Genomic DNA, 13664 nt, shown 5'->3' with positions numbered 1-13664 from the left:
GGCTATACAACACTGGGGCACGCTCCTGGGGCACAGCTTGCAAATTCACACACAACTGCTCCAAGTGTGCCAGGTGGCACCCAGCAGCCAATTGCAACAAAGGGGTCAAGACCGATAAGCCAATGGGTGCAAATGCCAGTGCAAAGCAGCCCTAATTGTCTAGAGTCGCAACACACTACAATAGCACTTTCTCCCATATCCTATAGCACCTTGGCCCGCATCCTTAAAGGCTACCCTAGAACAGCAGAGTGCGAGCTATTGTTCAGAGGTTTTAGTGAAGGCTTTAGGATCCCATACTCCGGACCGGCAGCCACAAGGCAAGCCTATAATTTACACTCAGCCATGGAAGCTCCAGGGGTGATACAGGAAAAGCTGGAGAAGGAGTGTCAGTTGGGGAGGGTTGCTGGGCCTTTTACCCAGCCACCCCTTCCAAGTTTCATTGTGTCACCTCTGGGGATTATACCAAAGAAGCAGGGCAAGTTTAGGATGATCCACCATCTCTCTTACCCCAAAGGGTCATCCGTGGACAACTACCTGGAGGAGGGAACGTGCTCTGTTTATTATGCTTCTTTTGATGAGGCAATTGACCTGGTTCGAACAGCAGGCAAAGGTGCCCTCATGGCGAAGGCGGACATTGAGTCTGTGTTCTGCCTCCTCCCAGTCCACTGGAGTGGTTTCACTTTCTAGGGATGCAGTGGGCCGGCCAATACTTCTACGACTAATGCATGCCCATGGGTTGTGCGGCATCATGTTCCTTATTCGAAACTTTCGCATGCTTCCTGGAATGGGCTCTGAGGGAAAACAACCCCCCAGGGAGTTCACTGCACTACCTAGATGACTTCATCGGTAAGGCTGGTTCCAGTGAGTGTAGCGCAACCCTCATTGCATTTCAGCACCTGAGTAAGTCATTGGGGGTGTCATTAGCACCAGGAAAGACTCAGGAACCAACTGAGTGTTTGACATTCCTCGGCAATGAGATTGATTCAACTGAAGGGATGTGCAGACTGCCGGAAGATAAGGTCATTGCTCTGCAAGCCAACATTCGGCAGGTGCTGATTAAGGACAAAGTGACGCTAGCCACAATTCAGCCACAATTCAGAGCATACTAGGCAGGCTAAACTTTTCAGCAAGGATTATACCAGCAGGCAGAATCTTTGCCAGGCGGCTAGCAAGGGCAACAGTGAAGATTAGGAAAGCCCACCACTTGGTGCGCCTTAGTGCGGGCCTGAAAGAGGGCACCAGTCAGCAGCTCCTGCTCTTCACCGATGCATCAGGGAGAGAGGGTTTTGGGGCCATTCTAGACCGTAAGTGGTGTGCTGCGAAGTGGCCCAATGCATGGAGGAAGCATGGCCTCACAAAAATATTACTGTGCTGGAAATTTTCCCAATTGTCCTGTCTCTCCATCTGTGGGCGCAAGTGCTAGCCAACAGGAGGATTACATTCTACTCAGACAACATGACTGTAGTAAAGGCCATTAATTGCCAGTCCGGGAATTGCCCGGTATTGGTGGGGCTGCTGAGGGAGCTGGTAAGAGATTGTCTGTTGAGAAATGTGGAATTTCGTGCACGGCATGTTCAAGGGGTGAAGAACGTAGCCGCTGATGCTCTTTGTCATTTTCAGTGGGAGAAATTCTGGGTGTCTTGCCCCCAGGCGATGGAGGAGATGGCGCCGTTCAAGGTGGAATGGTGGCGCTTGGTACAGTGGAACAAAGGATAGGGGTGTTGGGTGAGTTATCACTGGCCCCTGATATCCGAGCCAAATACAGGGCGTGTTACAACAGGTTTACATCAGTGACCCATTCTTTGGGAGCTGGGGAAGACCATTTCCCGGCCAGAAGAGTGCAGCACTTTGTGCTTTGGGCAAAAGACAAAGCGAAATCACATGCAAGAGTTTCAAGGCAACTGGCGGCAAGAGCCCATTTTGCAAAGCTAAGGGGGGACGGGGACCCAACTGCAGGCTTCCCGCTGAGGGCAGCCCTGAAAGGATGGGCTAGACAAGAAGGAAAGACACCGGACCAGAGGGCACCCATTGAGCTAGAAATGCGGAAGGGATTGGTGGGGGCACTCACAGTCATCTGTAACACACAGTACGAGGAGCTGTTATTCCCTGCCACATTTTCCCTAGCCTTTTTTGGGGTGTTCAGGACTTCAGAGTTAGTGGCAAAAGCGAAGAGCGACACATCGGATAGGGCCCTAAGGTGGGGTGACCTCAAGATGGGTCAGGACATAGCTGAACTGAAAGTGCGGCACTCAAAATCTGACCAGAAAGGGAAAGGCACAGTAGTCCGTTTGAGAAGACTAGGGGACCCCAAGTGTTGCCCGATAGAGCTGCTCATGAGCTATACAGCATGCCGTCCCAGGCAAACCAGGATACTTACTGATTCACCAAGATGGCCAGACTCTCACACAGTTTCAATACAGAAGGGTCCTGAAGTGGGCCCTCGCAAAGGCGGGATACCAAGGGAGCGAATGGTCAACACATTCCTTTAGAATCGGGGCTGCCACCACGGCCTTTGAGGAAGGTCTGCCTCCGGGGGCGATTAAACGGACTGGAAGGTGGCAGTCTGACAGATACAAACTGTACATTCTGACCAGAGACAGGGAAGGGTTGTCATCGCAACCTCCCCAATGGCAGAGCATTTAGTGATATGTGGGGACATGAGGATTGCATGGGGTCCTAGGGGGGAAAGAGGCATGACTAGGGTGCTAAACCTGTTGTATGCTTTGTAGTATTGCTGTGCAAAAGCGTATATATTGCAATCACAGATGTCAATAAAGTGTGTGGTAATACTTACCTTCTCGTTCATTTAAGAGTTAAGACAGTATGGGTGATGGGCCACTCCTTGGTGGCCAGAGCAAAACACTGGGCCAGAGAGAGGAGTTGGAACCACGGGTTCAGTAACGTTGAACTGTCCTGGATGGGAAGCCCAGGAATGAGAAGGGCCATGCTGGAACCTAGAGTTGGCCATCTGGTGGGGAAGAGAGGGTTTAAGCCTAACATTCTTTTGATCCATCTGGTGGAAAGTGACCTAACAGCCCGTGGGAGGTGCCCCCTGTTGTAGGCCATGCGGCTGGATATCGCCATGATTCCTGCCCTTATTGAAGACAGGGAAATAATTTGGGCTGAGATTATCCCACGTGGGGTGTGGCAGGGAGCCAGACCACCTGCCGCTATTGAAATGTCCAGGCGAAGAATCAACCGGTCCCTACAGAAATTTGCAATGCAGCATGGATTCGGTTTCACCCCTGCTCAGAAGACACCAGAGTGGGAATTTTGCGCCAGATGGTGTACACTTGCCTGATGTGGGCACGGACATTTTCCTAATAAACATTAGGGATGCTCTAGAAAGAGCAGGATGTACGTAGCGGGTAAGGGAGGAGCACAGGTGGGGGGCCCTTGGTTATCGCGGGGTGCCATCCAGAGGCTTGACTGAGTTAAAGGGCGATCCTAAAGCTTTAAAATGAATAAAAGGCCTCCAGATAGTGATTCTTGGAGCCAAAAGCAATTCCTCAGGTCACTGGGAGTCTTTACGGCAGGGCTTGGGAGGACGCAACAGCGCTCCTTAATCCCTCAATGGACAGCTGGAATCCTGAGCAACTGTGGAGACTGGCCAGGGTCTCGCTCTGACTTGGCAGGAGCATGACACATAAGTAAAGGAGGATAGTGGTAACCCACGATAAAGGAACGAGCTGTCAAGAACCTAAGGCAGTCATTCTGACCGCGGCGGGCGGCAGTCGCCGCCCGCCATGCGGTCACCGCCAAATGGCCGCTCCGCGGTCAGAAGACCGCGGATGCCATTCTGGCTTTCCCGCTGGGCCGGCGGGCGACCGCCAAAAGGGCGCCCGCCGGCCCAGCGGGAAAGCCCCTGCAACATAGAAGCCGGCTCCGAATGGAGCCGGCGGTGTTGCAGGGGTGCGACGGGTGCAGTAGCACCCGTCGCGATTTTCACTGTCTGCAAAGCAGACAGTGAAAATCATGGTGGGGCCCTGTTAGGGGTCCCCTGCACTGCCCATGCCAGTAGCATGGGCAGTGCAGGGGCCCCCAGGGGCCCCACGACACCTGTTCCCGCCATCCTGTTCCTGGCCGTAAAAACCGTCAGAAACAGGGTGGCGGGAAGGGGGTCGGAATCCCCATGGCGGCGCTGCAAGCAGCGCCGCCATGGAGGATTCCCTGGGCCAGGGGAAAACCGGTGGGAAACCGCCGGATCCCCTTTTCTGACCGCGGCTTTACCGCCGCGGTCAGAATGGCCCTGGAAGCACCGCCAGCCTGCTGGCGGTGCTTCCGTGGTCCCCGGCCCTGGCGGTCATGGACCGCCAGGGTCGGAATGACCCCCTAAGTGCGTTGGTGCTGAGAACATCAAACGGGACAGCTCTAGCTTTCTCAGGATGGGTGTCGGCCATTTAAGGAACTCACCTCTGACACCTGGATCGCCCGTAAGCTAACCCAACCTGTGTAATCAATAAACGTGCGACATATTATACCCACAAATGGTGTCTCTGGCATTTATTATGTCGCATGCATTGCATTGTTGTAAATCTCTAGGTCCACACACCCTAAAGGGCTTGGGGTAGCAACACTATGCAGCTGGCTACATCGCACGCAGGGCGACAATAGAGGGGACAGCATCCTACCGTTGCTCCCCTGCTAGTGCTGCAGATGGACGCAAGGGGCCTCCGTAGGTAGAGAGGGTGGGTCACCCCTGGGTTTATGGTCCCTAGGTGTCAGAAGGGAGGAGTGAGGCCAAGAGGTCTCATAAGGGGTGACCTCTCGGGGCTGGGCCTCTTTGGTGACCAGCGATAACCTCCCACCCACCCAACAACTTCAAACTAGGTCTAGACGCATACAGGGAAGAAGGGGTAGGTATGTATGGTATGTACCAGATGTGTATAACATGACTTTCTTTACAGAAGAATCAAGGATCGTCGCAAGGTGGAGTTATAGAGCGATCCTAAAGCTTTAAAATGAGTAAAAGGCCTCCAGATAGTGATTCTTGGAGCCAAAAGCAATTGCTCAGGTCACTGGGAGTCTTTACGGCGGGGCCTGGGAGGATGCGACGGCGCTCCTTAATCCCTCAAGGGACAGTTGGAATCCTGAGCAACTGTGGAGACTGGCCGGGGTCTCGCTCTGACTTGTCAGGAGCATGACACATAAGTAAAGGAGGATAGTGGTAACCCACGATAAAGGAACGAGTTGTCAAGAATCTAAGTGCGTTGGTGCTGAGAATACCAAACGGGACAGCTCTAGCTTTCTCAGGATGGGTCTCAGCCATTTAAGGAACTCACCTCCGACACCTGGATCACCCGTAAGCTAACCCAACCTGTGTAATCAATAAACGTGCGACATATTGTACCCACAAATGGTGTCTCTGGCATTTATTATGTTGCATGAATTTCATTGTTGTAAATCTCTAGGTCCACACGCCCTAAAGGGCTAGGGGTAGCAATGCCATGAGGTAGGCGTGTTTGTGGGATATTGCACAATTGCGTGTGGTTCATAAAATCCTTAATGGTCCAACCTGCAAGATGTTCTCTGTGTGTGTGAAGGGCGAAGGAGGGGGCGAGGATGCTGGTTTGTTGTGCACTGCTCTGGAGGTGTGTGGGTGTGTTGAATGTGTATTCCCCTGTTGCCCAATTCCTTAGATGGTACGGGTGTTATTGGCAGGCATTGCTTGTTTTTATTAGGCATGGGTTATTATAGCACTCAGATGAGTAGAAGCACTATTAACTGTGATACTGCTCACTCAGTTTATGTGCTTGCTACAAAACTCTTGCAGCGCAATACAATGACATTATTAGGAACGCATTTTTTTGACTTTTTTTGATTCAGCGCTTCATACAGCTCTTTTACCATTTCTAAGAGTTCTAAATAACAGCTAGTGACATTTCTCATGAGTAGCGTGCCGAGAGCGCTGCATGGGTTCTTGCCATTGACCACATTGCTTGAAGGTCTGTTCATCAAGCAATGCATTACCCACCTTAAGTTTCTCAAGGGAATAGAAGCCCCTCCCAACAGTCCTACCTTTGAACGCTCCCACTGACCACCTCTACCTGTTGGGAGACTGGCACTGCCGCCTGCTCAGTAACGCACCATGCTCGTCTTACCACAGTTGGATTTGTGCTGCACTTGATGAACGAACCACATACTAATGAGCAAAACAAACAAATAAGTCGCTGCAGCCTTTCACCAGCCCAGGGTTGATAAACATGTCCATAAAGTCTTTCTGCACCGCCGTTCTGTTACAAACTTTCTAAAGTGTCTCAGGCCTTGAGTGGTTCTTGTGCACTTGCACTATTGCATCATTCAGGCGTTCTTGTGTGTTACTGTGTGTCCCTCTAGTGTTTGTGAGTTATGGAGCCGTTGAAATCAGAGTGACGAGGAAGAGGGTAAATTGAAGTGCTTTAGTTATCTGCAGGGCCACTCGAATTTTGTGACAAAGAGGACCAAATTATGCAGCAGTGTTGACCAATTTATGTGACAAGAAAAGTCCAGCTATGCATTTACAAAGCCAATAGCTCTGACTCAAGCAAATCCGAGATTACTCCTGAGAACAGTAGCCAAAGATTTCACATCATCAGTACTTGCTTGTCAACAAAATGCAGCAACAAGCAACTGAAAAATGACTGATCAACCTTTGCAAAGTGCCTTCCACCTCACGAGAGCAAATGTTGCCACATTTTTTGTACCTTGATGCATTTGAGCTAGAAACATTTTCATTTTTTTTGTTAAAATCTGCAGATTATTATGCAAATGATGGATCATGTGGTAAAAGGATAATCCTATGGAAAAAGCAGCAGCAGCAGAATCGCATAGTTCTGAGGGGAGAGAAAGAGAGAGAGAGAGGGAGAGAGAGAGATGCAAGTACCATTGCTTCCGGCAGGGAGGGTCAAGTACAGCTCCCACACTGATACCTGCAGTCTACATATTGGAGTGCTCTTAACATAACATAGCCCCCGGAAGCAAGGGACAGGAGCGGACGGAGAGAGGTATGTGCTGCTGTCTGTGAAACTGACACACCAGTCCTAACTTTTGAAAAAAGGCACACAATAGCAGTCACAGCTCGCAGGCATTAAAAGGGGCGGCACGTGGCGGATGGATTATATTAAAATAAAAAATTAAAATAGTTATAAAAAAATGTACTTGTATGCCGTGCCGTGCCGCACCTACGTCCCCTCAGCAGGCAGAGGCTTCCAGACTGCCGTGTGTCCAATCCGAATGCTGCTTTCATGCTGCTGGTAGAATGAAAGCAGCATTCGGATTGGGTGGAGCCTCTTGGCTGGGCGCTCCAAGGCAGAAAGGAAGTCTCTTCCTGCTCTCTCCAAACCGGCAACACAGTGCAGAGTTGGAAAGAGTCCTGTCCGCATGTGTGTTTGGCCGGCCCAAGACGGCTGGCCAAACATACATGCGCACTGAGGAGGAGTGCTGTGCACTCCCCTCCATCTCTGCCATGTCCCATGTCCCGCCCCTTTTACAATAAAACCATAATAAACATGGGGGGGAGGGGGCGAAGCTCCTCCGCCATAGCACAATAGCTTTGATGAAACAAATTCAGGATTTGGAGTTTCCCTGGTACCTGGATATGGTCCTCGTCGGCTCAGTGAATACTGCTCCTTAGAGGGCTGGGCAGGTAGAAAGCCTGGTGTGGGGCACTAGACTCACCCCTGTGGGAGGGGGTGCGTAAGAGCAGAACAGAGCGCAGGGTTCTGTTGCAGAATCCGAAAAGACATACTGGACTCCCTCACAAGCTCCTCTCACCCACGACTCCCAGTACCTCGGTAGCGATAAAAAAATATTAGTCATTTATTGGCATTTTTAAAAATCACCTGATGATTTCCCGTGAGCCCATAGCCACCCTTTTTTACGCTCTGAGCAAACCCCATGCTGGAGGCTTTGCACCCGGTGCCAGCCCCCACTACATCCAGTCCTAGAGGTGGTAGAATGTACCAACCCACATCCAGCCCTGGAGGTGTCAGGATCTGTACTCCATTCCCACCCTCGACCTCACCCAGCCCCTGCGGTAAGACTCTCTGCTGGCACGTGCCAATTAATAGTGCCAATCCTTACCTGGAGGTGACTGGCGATGTAAATGTGTGCCATGCTCATGACCTCATCCAGCCCTACAGGTAACATGTTCCATGTCCATGCCCCAAACGAACTCCAAAGACAAAGAGCTCTGCCAAGACCGCCGGTATACTCAGCGTTGCGCATTGTGTTGGTGTTTAGTGCCGTTCACTTTCTTAGTTTTGAAACATGCCACACGTGTCATTGCCTCATGTCACCGCAGCCCTACGGTGGCTTCAAGTAGCCAAATGAAATGTCAACATAACTTGGCTCAGCCACGGGAACCTTGACTTAAAAGTCCACCATGGTACGAAAATGTTGACACATACCAAAAAAACATTGTGCAATGCCTCACTGAATTCTACCAGGTTCCCCTTAGCAGCCCGCATCATATGTAAAGCCCCCTCTGATAACCATAAGGCCTTCACCTGTTGGCGTAACGAAACTGGAGCGAACCCCCTGCAAAGAACATGGAGACCACCCTCCGGGCTCAGTCAAGAATTCTCAGGCCAGTGTGCTTTGTTAGTGAAGCACGATGGAGCTCCCCCCTACCGCCACCGCGGAGGCTGCAGAGGCTTTTGTTACACCACTGCTTTCACCATCAGGAACACCTACAATCTGCTCCAGCTCGCAATCCTACCAGGTCAAAGAACAACCTATAGTCTCAACAACCTTGACTTGAAATGCAGAGCCAGAAAGGAAACGGCTAGGAAACAATCATTTTAGTCAAGGTGTAATGCAATTCTTGTCCAAGGAAATGAACTCCTGCAAGGCTGCTTTATACGGGATCAACTCTACAGTTGTCCAAATTCTAACCCAGTAGGTCCACACTTTAAGATGGGCAACATGGTAAATTCTTTTCAGAGTTAAGTCCCACCTCAAAGGCTTTAGGGGAGTGCTAGATGAGATATTCACTAGAGACCTTATGAACCTATTTTCCGTAATGTTGAGCCTTTAGGAGTAAACAGTAGCCCAAATTCCCGCCCCATAACGTGCTCCACCCATAGCTACCACTGGGTACACCTTGAGCGATGGGGAAACAGCTCTATTAAGTGTAATTCTGTATTTCCTGGCAATTACCGCTGATCTATGGGACAAGAAGACATTACTTTTTTGTAACTGAAGTTCTCAGGTAAGTTTCTCTGAGAGCCTAACTCTTGAGAGAGCGTATTTTGATATTACATATTATAGACGTGAAATGCTTATGTCTAACAATGCTGTATTAATAAAACATTTATTAATAGCGTATTCATAAAAATGGAGAATCGTTCACATGTATAAACTAATGTCAACTGTAAGGAATAATCGTTTATAGTTTGCCTAACTGAGCACATTAAAACGTATAAAACTGCATTCATTAAACTCGTATATCTTAAGTTAGCATGAGCAGAAGCTGTGTAGCTCTCATGTTAAAGGCGTATTTTTCCTGTTTCTTCAGTGTGCAGAACTTGCAAACGACCATAACCCAGCTATTGTTCTCTCTGTATTAGTTCGACACATCGGGATAATTTCCCATCCGCATGCTAACATCTTTTAGTATAAAATGATTGTGCTTCGAAACATTTGTAGATACTTCCAAGGACAATGAGACGAGGGAACGAGAACTTTTAACCTGAGACGTGTGCCAAGCTGATGAAGTAACCCCGGATATGCCACCTACGGAAGACCAATTATGAAGACCAATCAGAAGACGATATATTATCGAGAAATGACAAATGCATGACTTAATGTATAATTTGATAGGTTAACGATGATGGGGTGTATTGACTAACCAATAGAATTTTGGGGGAATGAATTACTAGAAAGGGATAAAAAAAACATGACACAGGAAATAACCAGACATTAGGTAGGGAATGATATTCATTACATCCCGAAACTCTGTCACACTATTCTGTGATTTGAGACTTAGACAAACCATCCTTGCCCATATTACTGCCCCTTACACTTTTCTCCTTAAGAGGAGAGTGTCTCTTGCCTCTAACTTAGATAGACTGATGGCGATCTAACTGATGTCCTGAAGATGAAGACTGATCCTGAATGCTGACTTAATCAGAGGAGGGTAATTATATAAAATTGCTAATGAGAACTCATTTTGCCTTTCTTTCTAGATACCAACTGCTGTATGTTTTGATAGAGACCTTAGTTAGATGTTTTCCAAATTGGTGTTCAAAATTGTTTTGCATGACGCCCAACATGCTAATGCTAATTAGAGGTTAGATGAGGTATTCACTCTGACTGACAACTGACGTGACTGGCGTGGTGCTATGCTGAACTAGTATCTTAGAAAGTTCGATGTGTTATAAACTACTTATATCTATCTGATTGTCTATGCTACTGATCCTTGCATTATCAAAGGCTTATTGTGGTTGTCATCTTGTAATCGTGCTTACATGTTTATTGACTTTGAAATTAATGCCTTTACTACTAGATTGTAATCAATAGGGAATAAAACGTATTAACTCCATTAAGAGGTGGTTATTCATGACTGAAGGGTCATGGTTGCGTCGAAGGTTCGTTAATGTCTAAAGTGAGAGGTGTTTTGATGTTAAACGTTGACAATGATATTGAGATATTGATTGATATTTTATTTAGTTATCTCGTCCTACGGTGTCTCACCACTGGGCCCAAAGGTTCATTGGCCTAAAACGAGTCTTGATGTGTATAAATTGACATAGACGGACGCGTTAACACTCTCAAATAGTTAAAGCCAAATTTAATAACTAGTTCTTTGTAGATACCGACCTTAATGCATTTGCTTTTACTAATGGTAGCCCATTTTATGTTTCTGTGGTTATTTGTAACATTCAGAGGGACACACAATTTTCCAGTTTGTGCAATTCACCACTGCAGATTTACACGCAGCACAGCACAACGTTCAGTAAATTTAGCAGGCCTTAATTATTAAGTTGGAAAGCATGCCCAGAGCTAGCATGCATGCCTGGAAGGCATTTTTGTAGAGTACCTGGTTATTTTACCGTGGCTTCAGTAGCCCTGCTCGCCCTACTGTGTGCCGGCCATAGTGAACATGACTCCATTTATACACACATATTAAGTTCATGCCAAGCTAACACCTTCAGCTGATACTTACACGCTTGCTAAGGGGATAGTGCAGATGAACTCCTCATCCTAGCGTTTTTTGAGACATTTTGCATCATTCCGCCAGTGAATAAAAATTAGCTCACGCCAGAGTGGTGCTGGGCCTCCATGATCCTCTTAGTAATATCAGTGTAAAATATCTTGCCATTCTATTATCTTGACTCATGCACTGTTCTTTGGACATGTTAATTCCATGAACCCTAGGCATAATTGCTGTGATGAAAAAAGCCCTAAAGTAACAGCGAATGTTTAAAAACTCAGGTGCGGTAATTGAATTAATTATTGCAATGGAATATTGTACAGTGGTAATCACTATGAATTGGATCACTGTTAGAAATGGGGTCTCTAGTTGGCAGAGGTATACACCCTTGTCCAAGTAGGGACCACAATCCTAGTCAGGGTAAATCACAACATAACCCAAATTATGCTGTGCTCACCCTCTGGTAGCTTGGCACAGAGCAGACAGGTTTAACTTAGAAGGCAATGTGTAAAGTATTTGTGCAATAACTCATACAGTAACACAGTGATAATACCACAAAAATACACCACACAAGGTTAGAAAAATAGATAATATTTGTCTGAATAAAATGACCTAAAAACGATGAAAATCTAATGCATACAAGCAGAGGTATGAATTTTTAAAGACTAAGGGGGTCATTCTGACCCCGGCCGGCGGCGGAAGCCGCCGGCCTGGCTGGGACCGCCAGAATACCGCTGCACGGTCAAAAGACCGCCGCGGGTATTCTGGGTTTCCCGCTGGGCTGGCGGGCGACCGCCAGAAGGCCGCCGACAGCCCAGCGGGAAACACCCTTCCATGAGGATGCCGGCTCCGAATGGAGCCGGCGGAGTGGAAGGGGTGCGACGGGTGCAGTTGCACCCGTCGCGATTTTCAGTGTCTGCATGGCAGACACTGAAAATCTTTGTGGGGCCCTGTTAAGGGGGCCCCTGCAGTGCCCATGCCATTGGCATGGGCACTGCAGGGGCCCCCCGGGGCCCCACGACACCCCATACCGCCATTCTGTTCCCAGCGGCCAAAACCGCCAGGAACAGGATGGCGGTATGGGGGTCGGAATCCCCATGGCGGCGCAGCTTGGATTCCCCAGGGCAGCGGGAAACCGGCGGTACACCGCCGGTTTTCCGTTTCTGACCGCGGCTGTACCGCCGCGGTCAGAATGCCCATGGGAGCACCGCCAGCCTGTTGGCGGTGCTCCCGCGGTCGTTGGCCCTGGCGGATTTTACCGCCAGGGTCAGAATGACCCCCTAAATCCCAATAAGGTGCTTAGAAACTCAATAGCTCAACTCAGGCTACCACGGCGTCATTGACAGAGTCGTTCCCACCAATCCCGAGCCAGAGGCATTGATCTCCGAATCGCACAGACCGCCAGGCACTGTACCTTTGAAAATGAAGAAAGATGTTGCACAGAGTCGTGGAGGTGAAGCGTCGCTGGAGCCGGTGTGGTGTCAGTCCCTTACATCGTCAGGGGAGCTGAGGCATTGGTTCCGTACCGCAAGGCAGGGGAGGTGAGGAGTTGGCTCCATCTGGTTTCAAGGGGAGCTGGTGCGGCGTCGGGGCAAGACATCGGTTCCTTGTGACCCAGTGGGGTTGATGAATCCGGTTAGTCTAGACGTGATGAGTCGACTTTGCAGTGTTGTGATCACACTGCGTGACGCCAGCAGCATCGCGGCAATGTTGGACTTGCATTGCAGGCCATGTTTGTTGTGTGCAGCGAGGTCCACGGGGCGGAAGCAGCTGTGGCGCTGGTGCTGGCGTCACTGAAGACGTTCCTGGGGTTGCTGAAGTCGGAATACTAGCTCAAAGCTAGCCGGGGAAGTCTTTTTTGGCCCTGAGACTTCAGAACAGGAAGCAAGCTCAAACCAAGCCCTTGGATAGCACTTTTGGGGAAGGAAGAGTCCTTCCAGCAAAGTCAGAGCCCAGTAGGCAGCAGGGCAACAACAGGACAGCTGTCCCTCTCAGCAAACAAGTCCAGATGAGTTCTTTGGGCAGCCAGGCAGTTCCTCTGACAGAGGCCAGGTGTAGATCCAGAAGTGTCTGATTTAGCGGGATCAGAGACCCAGAATATATACCCAAAATGCCTTTGAAGTGGTGTAAACTTCAAAGAGTGGTTTTGAAGTGCAGAAGTTCCCCTTTCAGCCTAGTCCTGTCTGACTACAGGCTTCCTTACTCAGGTATGACAGATGATTTCTTCCCAGTGGGGAAACCTGGAAGGCGGATTAGGGTTTATTATGCTGCGCTCTAATATAGCTTAGGTAGGAGAACTATATATCACTCCTAGTGATAGTATGGTGGGACTTTTTGTTTTTCACTCTCCACTGTCACAATTTTGCTTCAATTGTGTTTCATCATCCTAGTTATTGCAATACATGTAATTTGATCTAAGATGAAGTTACTTCAATAAATCCCTATTGAATTTTATTCTGCCTCTGTCTGTCTTTGCCTGTGTGTGACTAATAGAACTGAGAGAAAGGGATAAGATCTGATCAATCACGAT

This window comes from Pleurodeles waltl, chromosome 4_2 (assembly GCF_031143425.1).
Source record: "Pleurodeles waltl isolate 20211129_DDA chromosome 4_2, aPleWal1.hap1.20221129, whole genome shotgun sequence".
NCBI classification, from domain to species: Eukaryota; Metazoa; Chordata; class Amphibia; order Caudata; family Salamandridae; genus Pleurodeles; species Pleurodeles waltl.
Note: the sequence above shows the minus strand (reverse complement) of the source record.